General features: G+C 41.0%; 1 long non-coding RNA gene across 1 annotated transcript; it reads left to right on the forward strand.

Moving 5' to 3' along the window:
* The first annotated feature begins 686 nt into the window (after positions 1-686).
* Positions 687-14,005, forward strand: LOC126060786 (uncharacterized). Its single transcript, XR_007513655.1, has 3 exons — positions 687-796; positions 2,025-2,181; positions 13,914-14,005. It is a non-coding gene; the product is annotated as an uncharacterized LOC126060786 (long non-coding RNA).
* Positions 14,006-14,368: the final 363 nt, after the last annotated feature.

Here is a 14,368-nt window from a genome sequence, read left to right on the forward strand (position 1 = left end):
TGCCTAGGAAGAAAACCCTGGTGATCTACTTCCCCAAAAAATCAGCTATTGAAAACCCTGGGAAGCACAGTTCTCCTCTGACACGCATGGGGTCAACATGAGTCAAGTCAATTCGACTACAACTGGTTTTTCTTTATATTGTAATTCTTTCTCTTCACTCTCTACCTCAAAGTTTCCTGTGGCCTCTTCATCACTCCTCAAAGAAAAAGGAATGAAAAAGTAAAGTCAAGTCAAACAGCTGTCAGGGGTTTGGGTTGTGGTCCAGGCGTGGGGGACTTGTTCACTTCATACAGTGCACACCTTGCTCTCCAGCCCTTCTGGAAGCCCATTCCCCACAACCTCACAGGACCTAGTTTTGGAAATACCAGCGTAATGCTTATGAAGTCACGCCCCATGAGGTTTGGTCTTGGAGAACTGTTACGGCTGAAAGAACACAGTCCATGCAATCAGAAGTAATTTCAAAATAAATCAAGTCCTCTATTTGCACTTCTCAAATGCCGTGTGTGAATGGGAAGCAGGGGCCCCAGCACTTCTCACCTTCTCCCTTTTTCTTCCCCCATCCATTGCTCCCACAAGCTGCAGCTGCCTTCCTCAACACTCCCAAAAGGTTCCTCTAGCCTTTGCCTCATATACCTCCTGTGGTCTTTTTTCTCCAGCTCATAGTTATCCAACTCTCCATCTAGAAGATCAAGGGTCTCCCCTCCCAAGGCAGGGCTGGCCTGAGAGGGTTGAAGGAGATGAACACTCTAAAGACAGCATGTGCAGAATCACCTGAGAAAGCAAGAGGAGTAGAAAGGTAAGGAGAATGCAGGTGATAATGATGTTTACTCCTTTACACCAAAATTGTTTGAGAGGCTGCTTGGGCTCTAACAGGTTGCTACTAGAGTCATGGAGCTCCCATAGCTTCTAGGAGGCAAAGAAGGAGAGGAGAAATAAGGGCATTTGTTGGTTGCTTGGAAGCAGAGAACTGGTGACCTCTCAAGGCACTTTCTTACTAGGGGACTTCTCATTCCCTCACTTTTTTTTTTTTTTTTTAAATCTTTGGTCTTTTATTTTATTTTTTATTGTGCATTAGGTGAAAGTTTACAGAGCAAATTAGATTCCCATTCAATAGTTCGTACATAATCCCTCACTTTTTACATATGGAAAGTAAGTTTGGCAGCAGCTTACCTTGGACTCTCTAAGTAGAGTATCAGTGTCTTCAAACACAGCTGGCTGTAAAACTGATTTCCATTAGGCTCACTGCCTAAGGTTCTTTGGTGAAGCCATTAGAAATAGAGGCTGAGTGAACATGGTTTAATGTTTCCTCAGAGTTTTCCTAAGAGTAGGGGAGAGGGCTCTCTTTTGTCTAGGTTTATTTATTACCCCAAATTTCTCGTTCTTTACTTTAGCAGTTGGGGTCAAGGCTGAGGGGACTTAGAGAAAGCTATGTTGCCATGATGTAATTTTATGGGCAGAAAGGCCCATCCTCCTCCGCTGTGAATGCTGAGGGTATCCTGTAGCACGACACAGGCCAGGCTCTAAAGACAGCTTGGAGCCCTCTTTGGAGTAACACAGGATGGAAGTTCCTGTGTGGATACAGCCAGCAAACACTTTATGTAAAGAGAAAGGGGCTGTTGAAGAGTCTTGAAAGCTCACCCAAATGGCTTAAAACATATCCTAAGAGGACTAATTATTCTGATATGGAAAAGGGAGGACCGGGTCTTGAATGCCTATTCTATTCACCATGCAGGTGGTTGTATCAAAGGAGTTGCTGGGTGATGCAGATAGTTAGGGTACTCTGCTGCTAACTGAAAAGTTTGTGGTTCAGACCTACCAAGAGGTGCCTTTGAAGAAAGTCCTGATGATTTACTTCCAAAAAATCACGGCCTTGAATATCCTATGGAGCACAGTTCTACTCTAAAACATATGGGTTGCTGTGAGTTGGAAATGACTTGATGGCAACCGGTTTTTGGTTTTTTTTTTTTTTTGGTGTCTGTATCAGTCTCATGCTGCCCTGGATTTGTTCTTTTCTCCACTGACAGGGAGACCTCCAGAGCTTGGGAAGTCCCTGCAAGGGAGCCCAAAGCCAGTGACCACAGGGACATTTTTTTCCTGTACAGATCTGTTCTCTGGTAGGCAAAACTCTCAATGAAGCGGGGAAGAAGATAGAATTTGGAGTCGGAAAGATTCAATAATCATGTGAGTTTGACCTCCTAAGTATCTGCATCTGTACAAAATTCACATTAATCATTTTATCACTTCATCCAGCCATCGGAGGATTAAGTGAGATAACATTTGTCACGTGCCTGCCTGGTTCCTGGCTTACAGTAGATCCACAGGAAACACCTTGATTCTTTCCTTCTTCTTATGCCCATATGCACACACTTGAAATAATATTTCAAGGGAGTTTTTTTTTTTTTTTCCCCCAAAGGATTGATTACTTTTGTTGTAAAGCAGTAGTTCTTAGCAGGCAGGAATAATAAGTGTATGGAGTCAAGTCTTTTCCAAAATATGAGCAACTGCTTAATCTCTAAGTAAATAAATGGGTGTTGGTATTTTCACTGTGGGAGAGTTAAAGAATTGGAAACCTCACTCTTGTCCTCATTGAGCGACGAAGTGGAGACAAGATACATGTACTGTCCACAGTCAGAGAAGAGGAATAAAGATATGTGAGTCCTGTCCTGGTCTGGTTTAGTTATTAAGGCTCCCAAATATGCCATCAACCGTATATAGCCTCTATTTTTCCTATAACCCCCCTGGGGGATTCAGCTGCTGCTGGTAATACCACCATTATAGCTCTTCCCTCAGACATCCCATGCCACCACTGTTGCTTGCCCTGCTGTAGCTCCCTGTCTTCTCCAAGTTGTGCTTCATTCAGTCCCTGCGAAGGCTAAGGATTGCACTCCTCCTCTTCTCCACTGGGTTACGTTTTCCCCAGCCCCAAGTAGAAGATTCTATGTGTGTACCTGTTTCAACCATCCTTAGACAGTAAAGTTTGAGATTACAGACTTCGAAGTCAAAATGCATGGGTTCAAATCCTACTTACATCATCTCCTAGCCCTGACTTTGTGGAAGATAATATACTTAAGTTTCAATTTCTATATCTGTATAATTACCCAAATCAAAACAAACCCACTGCTGTTGAGCTGATTTTCAGAGTCGATGATCTGTATAATTAGGGGTAATACATTAGTACCTACCTCATTTTGAGGACTAAGCGAGATTATGTGCACTTGGTGAAACTTCTGCCACATAGTAATCTTTTTAGGAACTGTATGCTCTTATTAAGGAATGCTCGCAGCACAGTGGTTAAGTGCTTGGCTGCTAACCGGAAGGTTGGCAGTTCAAACCCACCAGCCACTCCATGGAAGAAAGATGTGGCAGTCTGGTTCCATAACGATTCACATCCTTGGAAGCCCTATGGAGCAGTTCTACTCTATCCTACTGCGTCACCATGAGTCAGAATTGACACGACAGCAATGAGTTAATGCTGTTAGTACCTAATGATTGTAGTCTTAGGTTATTAAGTGTGTGCTGAGTTACCTTCTCATTGTTGTATTTCCCCCAGAGGCTGGGCCAGTGGTATTCTCTCACCTGGCTTCCCTCCCCAACTCTCTTTCCAGGTTGGGCACGTAATCTTCCACTCAGCCATGCATTTGGGAGAGCTTCCTGCTTTCATCCTTGAATTCTTTCCTTTCTAACCAAGGCTTTGCCATGGTTTTCACTGCCTTGTGCTAGTTTGACACTCTTAGTGCTAGCAGCTAAGGATCCTACCAGTCCTAAAGTATTTAACACTGTTTCTTCCAAATTACCTGGAGTCCCTGGATGGTGTAAAGAGTTAACACGCTAGGCTGTACTCAAAAGGTTGGAGGTTTGAGTCCACCCAGAAGTGTCTTGAAAGAAAGACTTGATCTGTTTCTGAAAAATCAGCCACTGAAAACCCTATAGAACACAGTCCTACTCAGACACAGATGGGGTCACCATGAATCAGAATCTACTTGATGGGAACTGGTTTTCACACAGCTCATGGACCTTTAAAGCCTGCTTGACACTTCAGAGGTCCAAGAACGGTCTTGAAGATCAGGCAGCCTTGAGAATCTTATTAACACCAATGATAAATGCACTGCCAACTACGGCCATCGAGTTGATTCCAACTCATAGAGCCCTGGTGGCACGTTGGTTAAGAGCTTGGCTGCTAACCAAAAGGTCAGCAGTTTGAATCTACAAACTGCTCCTTGGAAACCCTATGGGCAGTTCTACTCTGTCCTATAGGGTTGCTATGAGTCAGAATTGACTTGACAGCAACACCAACGATAGAAGCCATTTTAAAGATAAGAATGATACAAATGATAAATGCTCTTGGACTTCAGATAAAGAGCTTTCAGCTTGTGTAAGGTGGACACCAACTTGTAATGATCTGGGATTTGAGATCCATCACCTGTCTGTCAGTTTGTTGTACTGTGATGGCTTGCATGTTGCTGAGATGCTGGAAGCTATGCCACCAGTATTTCAAATACTAACAGGGTAAACCATATGGTGGACAGGTTTCAGTGAAGCTTTCTGATTAAGACAGACTAGGAAGAAGGACCTGGAGGTCTACTTTCAAAGAAAAAAAAAATTAGCCAGTGAAAACTTTATGAATGCCAGTGGAACATTGTTTTGTATAGTGCTGGAAGATCAACCCCTCAGGTTGAATGGCACTCAAAATATGACTGGGGAACAGCTGCTTTCTCAAAGTCAACTTTAATGATATGGGTGGAGTAAAGCTTTCAGGTCCTTCATTTGCTGATGTGGCATGACTCAAAATAAGAAGAAACAGCTGCAAACATCCATTAGTAATTGGAATGTGGAATGTGCAAAGTATAAAACAAGGAAAATTGGAAGTAATAAAAAATGAAATGGAATGCTTGAAGATTGATATTATGGACCTTAGTAAACTGAAATGGACTGGTATTTGCCATTTTGAATCAGTTATATGGTCTACTATGCTGGAATAACAAATTGAAGGGGGAAGGAGTCATGTTCATCATCAAAAAAACATTTCAAGATCTAGGCTGAAGTACCATGCTGTGAATGATAGGATAATATCCATACACCTACAAGGAAGACCAGTTAGTATGACTTTTATTCAAATTTATACACCAACCACTAATGTCAAACATGAAGAAATTGAAGACTTTTACCAACTTCTGCAGTCTGAAATTTAACATACAATCAAGATGCATTGATAATTACTGGAGATTGTAATGCAAAAGTTGGAAACAAAGAAGTACCAGTAGTTGGAAAATACGGCCCTGGGGATAGAAATGATGCCAGAAATTGATGATTGCATTCTATAAGACCAATGCCATATTCATGACAACATCAGTGATGACTACACATGTAGACCTCACCAGAAGGAATACACAGGAATTAAATTGACTACGTCTGTGGAAAGAGACGATGGAGAAGATCAATATAACCAGTCAAAACAAGGCCAGGGGTCTGATTACAAAGCAGACCACCGACTGCTCATATGCAAGTTCAAGGTGAAGCTGAAGAAAGTCAAAGCAAGTCCAAGAGACCCAAAGTATGACCTTGAGTACATCCCGCATAAATTTAGAGACCATCTCAAGAATAGATTTGAGGCCCCAAACACTAATGACTGAAGACCTAAGAGTCGTGGGACAACATCAAGGACATCATACCTGAAGAAAGCAAAAGGTCATTAAAAAGAAAGAAAAGAAAGAAAAGACAAAAATGAATGTCAGAAGAGACTCCGATACTTGCTCTCGAACATAAGAGTAGCTAAAATGAATGGAAGACAGGATGAAGTAAAAGAGCAGAGCAGAGATTTTAAAAGGTGGTTCAAGAGGACAAAGTAAAGTATTATCATGAAATGTGCAAAGACCTGGAGTCAGAAAACCAAAAGGGAAGAACACTCTTGGGATTTCTCAAGTGAAAGAATGGAAGAAAAAGATTCAAGCCTTTAGTTGCAATATTGAAAGATTCTATGGGCAAAAAATTGAATGAAGCAGGAAGCATCAAAAGAAGATGGAAAGAATATGCAGACTCACTGTACCAAAAAGAACTGGCTGATGTTCAGCCATTTTAGGAGGTAGCATATGATCAAGAATCAATGGTATTGAAGGAAGAAATCCAAGCTGTACAGAAGGCATTGGCAAAAAACAAGGCATGAGGAATTGATGGGATAACAATTGAGATGCTTCAACGAACAGAAGCAGCACTGGAAGTGCTCACTTGTCTATGCCAAGAAATTTGGAAACAGCTTCCTGACAACTGAACTGGAAGAGAGCCATATTTGTGCCATTAAAAAGAAAGGTGATCCAACAGAACGGGTAAATTATCAAACAACATCATTAATATCACATGCAAGTAAAATTTTGCTGAAGATAATTCAAAAGCAGTTGTAGTAGTACATCAATAGGGAACTACCAGAAATTCAAGGAGGATTCAGAAGAGGATGTGGAATGAGAAATATTGTTGCTGATGTCAGATGCACCTTGGCTGAAAGCAGAGAACAGCAGGAAGATGTTTATCTGTGTTTTATTGACTGTGCAAAGGCATTCCACCATGTAAATCATAACAAATTACGGATAACATTGGGAACAATGGGAATTCCAGAATACTTCATTGTGCTCATGTGGGATCTACATATACAGAGATGAACAGGCAGTCATTTGAACAGAATAAGGGGTACCGCATGGTCTAAAACCTGAAAAGGTGTGTGCTAGGGTTGTATTCTTTCACCGTACTTATTCAATCTATATGATGAACAAGTAAGCTGAGAAGCTGGACTGTATGAAGAAGAATGTGTGTGGCATCAAGACTGGAGGAAGACTTATTAACAATCTGCGATATGGAGATGACACAACCTGTTTGCCAAAAGTGAAGATGACATGAAGCACTTACTGATGAAGAGGAAAGACTACAGCCTTCGGTATGGATTACACCTCAACATAAAAGTAACATAAATCCTCACAACTGGACCAATAAGCAACATCATGATAAAGGGAGAAAAGATTGAAGTTGTCAAGGGTTTAATTTTACTTGGAACAACAATCAAAACCCACAGAAGCAACAGTCAAGAAAGAAATCAAGTGACACATCATATTGGACAAATCTGCTGCAAAAAAACCTCTTTCTTAAAAATGTTAAAAAGCAAAGATGTTACCTTGAGGATTAAGGTGTACCTGACTCAAGCCATGGTATTTTCAGTTGCCTCATACGCATGTGAAAGCTGAACAATGAATAAGGAAGACTGAAGAAGAATTAATGCCTTTGAATTATGCTGTTGACGAAAAACACTGACTATACCAGGACTGCCAGAAGAACAAACAAATCTGTCTTGGAAGAATGCTCCTTAGAATTGAGAATGACCAGACTTCATCTCATGTACTCTGCACATGTTATCAGGAGGGAATTGTCTCTGGAGAAGGACATCATGCTTGATAAAGCAGAGGGTCAGCAAAAAACAGGAAGACCCTCAGTAAGTTGAATTGACATAGTGGCTGCAACAATGGACTCAAACATAGCAAGGTTTGTGAGGATGGCGCAGGACTGGGCAATGCTTCATTCTGTTGTACATAGGGTCACAATGAGCTGGAACTGACACGATGGCACTTAATAACAAAATAGTCTCAATGCAAAGTACTATCCACTGATGTATGGCTGGTAGTGCTCTTGCTATCAGCTATTTTATTTAGTTAATAAAGTGTCCTGAATATACATACAATTTTTTAAAAATAATTTTTATTGAGCTTTAAGTGAACATTTACAAATCAAGTCAGTCTGTCACATATAAACGTATATACACCTTACTCTATACTCCCATTTACTCTCCCCCTAATGAGTCAGCCCTTCCAGTCTCTCCTTTCGTGACAATTTTGCCAGTTTCTAACCCTCTCTACCCTCCCATCTCCCCTCCAGACAGGAGATGCCAACACAGTCTCAAGTGTCCACCTGATACAAGTAGCTCACTCTTCATCAGCATCTCTCTCCAACCCATTGTCCAGTCCCTTCCGTGTCTGATGAGCTGTCTTCAGGAATGGTTCCTGTCCTGGGCCAACAGAAGGTTTGGGGACCATGACCGCTGGGATTCTTTTAGTCTCAGTCCGACCATTAAGTCTGGTCTTTTTATGAGAATTTGGGGCCTGCATCCCACTGATCTCCTGCTCCCTCAGGGGCTCTCTGTTGTGCTCCCTGGCAGGGTAGTCATCGGTTGTGGCCAGGCACCATCTAGTTCTTCTGGTCTCAGGATGGTGTAAGTCTCTGGTTCATGTGGCCCTTTCTGTCTCTTGGGCTCATAGTTATCGTGTGACCTTGGTGTTCTTCATCCTCCTTTGCTCCAGATGGGTTGAGACCAATTGATGCATCTTAGATGGCCGCTTGTTAGCATTTAAGACCCCAGACGCCACATTTCAAAGTGGGATGCAGAATGTTTTCATAGTAGAATTATTTTGCCAATTGACTTAGAAGTCCCCTTAAGCCATAGTCCCCAAACCCCCGCCCTTGTTCCACTGACCTTTGTAGCATTCAGTTTATCCCGGAAACTTCTTTGCTTTTGGTCCAGTCCAGTTGAGCTGACCTTCCGTGTATTGAGTATTGTCCTTCCCTTCACCTAAAGTAGTTTTTATCTACTAACTAATCAGTAAATAACCCTCTCCCACCCTCCCTCCCCCCCTCGTAACCACAAAAGTATGTGTTCTTCTCAGTTTATACTATTTCTCAAGATCTTATAATAGTGGTCTTATACAATATTTGTCCTTTTGCCTCTGACTAATTTTGCTCAGCGTATTGCCTTCCAGGTTCCTCCATGTTATGAAATGTTTCACAGATTCATCACTGTTCTTTATCGATGCGTAGTATTCCATTGTGTGAATATACCACAATTTATTTAACCATTCATCCGTTGATGGATACCTTGGTTGCTTCCAGCTTTTTGCTATTGTAAACAGAGCTGCAATAAACATGGGTGTGCATATATCTGTTTGTGTGAAGGTTCTTATTTCTCTAGGGTATATTCCGAGGAGTGGGATTTCTGGGTTGTATGGTAGTTCTATTTCTAACTGTTTAAGAAAATGCCAGATAGATTTCCAAAGTGGTTGTACCATTTTACATTCCCACCAGCAGTGTATAAGAGTTCCAATCTCTCCGCAGCCTCTCCAACATGTATTCTTTTGTGTTTTTTGGATTAATGCCAGCCTTGTTGGAGTGAGATGGAATCTCATCGTAGTTTTAATTTGCACTTCTCTAATGGCTAATGATTACATGCAATTTTTTTGAATGATATTTTAGATTTACTCGGAGACTGCTTATTATATCAAATATAAGTGACTTCCATGGTGTGATGGTTTACTATCCAAAAGGTACATGAAGACATTAATGTAGGCAAGTATTGATCTGACTCAATTGAACCTTTGGCTACTATAGAGGGAAATATTACCACAGTTACCAGGAGCTGGAAGATTGCTTTTTAACTAAAGGTTGCAACTTAGAAAATGAAAGATCATTTTTAATTGCTGCTTTTAGATGTTTAATCTTAGTAATAGCAGTCCCTTGCCTATTTAAGTGGTATTTGGATACTAACTATAAAAATAAGCACTAACTTGGAATTGCACAGGCCAGGAAGCAACTCTCAAAGTCTCCTATGGGAACATTGTGGTCTATTCATAGTCATCAGTCTGCATGGATGAGCAGGGAACGTTGCTGCATCTAAGAGTCCAGGATGAGCATGAAGGAGACATGCTTGCCCAGGACTAGAGGCAATCCTATGTGATAGTCACTGGGTATCTAGCTGATGACACTTTAAGGAGAGGTCTGTGGTGCCTCTTATCAAAAGTTACAGGCTAGACCTCTTAGACATAACCAAACATCTTGCAGGATGAAGTTTCTAGGTTCGAAGGTGAAGGACCATAGACTTGGGGGACATCTAAGTCAATTGGCATGACATAGTTCATGAGGACAAAGTTCTTCATCCTACTTTGGTGAGTAGTGTCTGAGGTCTTAAAAGCTTACAAGCAGCCATCTAAGATCGTATGATTATTGGTTTCTTACCTTCTGAAGCAAAGGAGAGTGAAGAAAACTAAACACTCAAGGGAGCTATTAGTCCAAAGGACTAACGGACCTCATGAACCACATGATGACTACACATGTAGACCTCACCAGAAGGAATAAACAGGAATCAAGTTGACTACATCAATGGAAAGAGACGATGGAAAAGATCAATCAAATAAAATTCACAAAAAAGACCAGACTTACTGGTCTAACAGAGACTGGAGGAACCTCCAAGATTGTAGCCCTAAATCACACTTCTGAACTGGAACTGAAGCCATTCCTGGAGACCACGTTTTAGCCAAACCATAGACAGGCCTATAAAATAAACAGTAGCACCAGAGAGGAATGTTCTCTTTAGAACAATCAATTATACGAAATCAAAAGGGCAACATTTTCCCAAATGCAAAGATGAGAAGGCAGGAAGGGGTAGAAAAGCAGGACAAAACAAAACGGGAAACCTAGCAGAAAAATGGGGAGAGTGATGAAACATTGTGGGGAATGAAACCCAGTGTCATGGAACACTTTATCTACAAACTGTTGAATGGGAAACTAATTTGCTGTGTAAATTTTCACCTAATGCACAATAAAAAATGTAGGCTAGCCTTACAGGAGTCATTAAAGACTGCGATGAAGCCTGAGATGGCTTTTAGGTCATGATCCATGCTGGCCCCCGCACCAACTGATCGGTACTAGAAATTACACCAATAGAGCTTAAACCATTGTGTTTAAGGCTTTAATATCTGTTAATTTGCACTTATCTTTCCTGGTCAGAAGACTGGGAAAAAGATAAGCTTTTTGATGCCACCATTTTTCACAGCCATTGTTTCACCAAGGGCCTCTCATGACACCAGTAATAATAGCTAAGATTTTTAAAGTAATTATTATGTTTGGTTCTATGCTAAGTTCTTCATAGTCATATTCTCATTCAAATAACCTTAAAATAAGCATATAAGATAGATAAAATTATTATATCTCTTATACAGAAGAGAAAATTAAGGCACAGCGATGTTAAATGACTTGCCGGAGATGCGTTGCTGAGGAATAGTGGGGCCTGGTTTCAAATGTTGGCATTGGCGTCAGATACCAGACCACCATCCTGATCCTTCTTAACACCAAATTTACAGAACTCTTAGTGAAGGCTTTGGTTAAGAGTTCCAGCTGCTAACCAAAAGGCCGGCAGTTCGAATCCACCAGCTGCTCCTTGGAAACCCTATGGGGCAGTTCTTCTCTGTCCTATAGGGTTGCTACGAGTCAGAATCGGCTCGACGGCAATGGTTTGGTAAAGGCTTTGGACTTCTACAGGGTTTGGAATGTAGACCTGAACTGATCTTCTGTGCACATTATGGGACCAGGAGACCTAACTAACATCTGTTTTACACTTGTTACTAAAAAGAAAGAAAAGGGTGAACATTGAGTTGATTTCTAGAAGGCAACATCTCAGAGCTCTGGGACCTTTGAGTTTGAGGTTCAAGGGAGGAAAACGCCCTCCCCCCCTCAAATAGTCCACAATCCTAAGGCTGCAGAAAAAGGAAACGATCACTCTGTCTGTGTTGTGAATTCAGGCCCCTGGTCCAGGCCTGGCTAACAGCAGTGATTGATGCACAAGAGCAGTGGAGATGTTTGTCCTTTACCAAATACCCCATGGCTGTTGGTTCCATCAGGGTCTGGAACAGAACCAGAAGCAGGCTGGTCTGGCACTGATCCGCCATCGCACCCTCGCACCCCCCACTTTTGGATTGAATGTCCAAGGAACTGCCGTCGTATTGACCTGAAGTTTCCAGTTCTACAAATCTGATCTCTCCCCAAGGCTTACCTTGCTGTTGATTCCAAGTCTAGTGCACGAGGCTGACGATGATGTAAAAGACAAATGCTTGAAAATTGGACCAGGGCCTTTTTCGGACTGTGACAGAGCTGATGGTAAGGCTTTGCTTCATAAGTCTGAGGGGCTGAGTGGATGGCGAGGGAAAAGTCAAACTAAGTATATGCCAAGATTCTTCATGATTTTTTTTTTTTTTTCCTGCAAACTTGAACGTGAGCTGCTGTAATGGAGCACTCTAGACATCTTTTCCTAAAGCAATGCTTCAATGTCCCCATATGTAAGCAGTGGAACAGAAGCAGTGGTAGCAAGACAAACAAGTTTTGCAAACTTTTACTATACGTGAGGAAATCCTGGTAGCGTAGTAGTTAAGAGCTAAGGCTGCTAACCAAAAGGTTGGCAGTTTGAATCCGCCAGGAGCTCCTTGGAAACTCTATGGCGCAGTTCTACTCTGTCTTATAGGTTCACCAAGAGTCAAAATCGACTCGATGGCAATGTGTTTTTTTTTTTTTTTATTATTATACATGAAATATTGCAACAGGATTTCAAAGAATTAAAGTTTAATTCATTTAAATGATGTGAATAAAACTCAAGGTAGTGTACTAAAAAAACGGACTACTTTTTGCACTTCCCTTTTAAAATGCACAATTTTTAGAGTACAAATTATTAAACATGACTTTTTGTGCATTTTATCATGTGTGTTGAAGCTCTGTCTAACCCAGGAACTACAAGGATTTGGCTTTCAAAGACTGGTAAGGTTAAAAATAAGTGAATAGTGATAGCAAGTATAATGAATAAAATAATAAGAAGAAAAAGAGGGAACTGAAATAAGGTTTAAAACTTTAGAACTTTTATTTTTTAATTTTGCAAGTAATAGCTAAACCTGTTCTCCTTATTTAAAAACACAAACAATATTTAAAAACACAAACAATATAGATAAGGAAAAGTCTCTTGTGACATCCATCCAACCTCTGTGTCTTCCACAGAGAGACCTACTATTCTCAGTTTGTTGCGTTTCCTTCCAGATCTTTTTCTGAACATTTATACACATACATAGGTTCATATAGAAGAGCATAGCTCGGGTGGCTTATATAGGTGGTGTCACACAGTACATTTATTCTGCTTATGGTTGTCTTTCTTTCTGTCTCTGCCTTTCTCTGTTTCTTTTTTTTTAACCTTGGTGATTTTTCTATGTCAATGCATGCGAACATGTTTCATTCTTTATTTAATTGCTGCACCTAACTCCATAGTGTGACTCTACCATGGTTATTTAACCATTCCCCATTTCCTTATGTATGCTTCTTTTTGCACAGGTGTATCCTCAAGAAACACTCTCTAATATGCACAGAGGTATATATGTGTATGTGTATATATATATATATAAAGAAGCCCTGGTGGCACAATGGCTAAGTGCTTGGCTGCTAACTGAAAGGTCGGTGGTTTGACCCCACCAGTGGCTTTGAGATGGGAAAAGACCCTAGCAATCTGGTCCTATAAAGATTAACCAAAAAACCCAAACCCATTGCTGTCGAGTCCATTCCCGCTCATAGCAACCCTACAGAATAGAGTTGAACTGCTACACAGAGTTTCCAAGGAGCTGCTGGTGGTTTCCAATTGCCAACCTTTTAGACAGCAGGTGAGCTCTTAACCACTGTGCCACCAGGGCTCCCTATAAAGATTACAGCCTAGGAAACCCTAAGGGGCAGTTCTACTCTGTCCTATAGGGTCGCTATGAGTTGGAATCAACTTGATAGCAAACAACAACATGTATACAAATTGCCTTTTTTTTCAAGTAAGTATTTAAAACATACACCCTCCTCATTATTTTCTAAAATATAAAAGGACAATTACATACTTTAAAAGGGACATAATGACAGGAAAATGAAAAGACCAAACAAACAAACAGTCTTCTCTCAAAAAGATAGATGGAAACTTTACCGTATTTTCACTATAGATCAGTGAAAAATCTCATCAGGGCCGAGCCCTGGTACAAGACTCTGGTTTGGAGAGCTGCTGCTCTAGTCTAACCTCAAAAATGAATGAGCTTTTTTTCCATCAGGTAACTCTTCAAAAGGAAGAAGTAAAAGACTGGTAACAGTGGATTCCAGGTCATGGTGGCTGATCTTCCTTGGCATGTGAGCTGCTTTCTGTCCTCCCTGTGCCTTCTCACTGGCTCCTGTAGGAGGCGCCAAAGAGGAGCGAGTTGGCTGTGGACCATGAACGCCCTCCAGGAGGGCTAGCTAGCATCCAAAGAGAATCTGCCCTTCTTGCTCTCAAGAGCTGTCAGTCTTTTCTGTACCCAGGAGCGTGACAGATGAATTGTCGAAGTGTACACAGATAAACATTCTTCAATTTGATAACAATACATTTGTTCTAATATTTATTACAGGAAAAGTAAAAGATACTTAATATCTAATGTAAGAAACCTCTTTAAAGTGTTAAAAAAAAAGTAAAGATGTCACTTTAAGAACTAAGATGTGCCTCACCCAAGTCATGGTGTTTTCAATCGTCTCA

Source organism: Elephas maximus, chromosome 17 (assembly GCF_024166365.1).
Source record: "Elephas maximus indicus isolate mEleMax1 chromosome 17, mEleMax1 primary haplotype, whole genome shotgun sequence".
NCBI lineage: Eukaryota > Metazoa > Chordata > Mammalia > Proboscidea > Elephantidae > Elephas > Elephas maximus.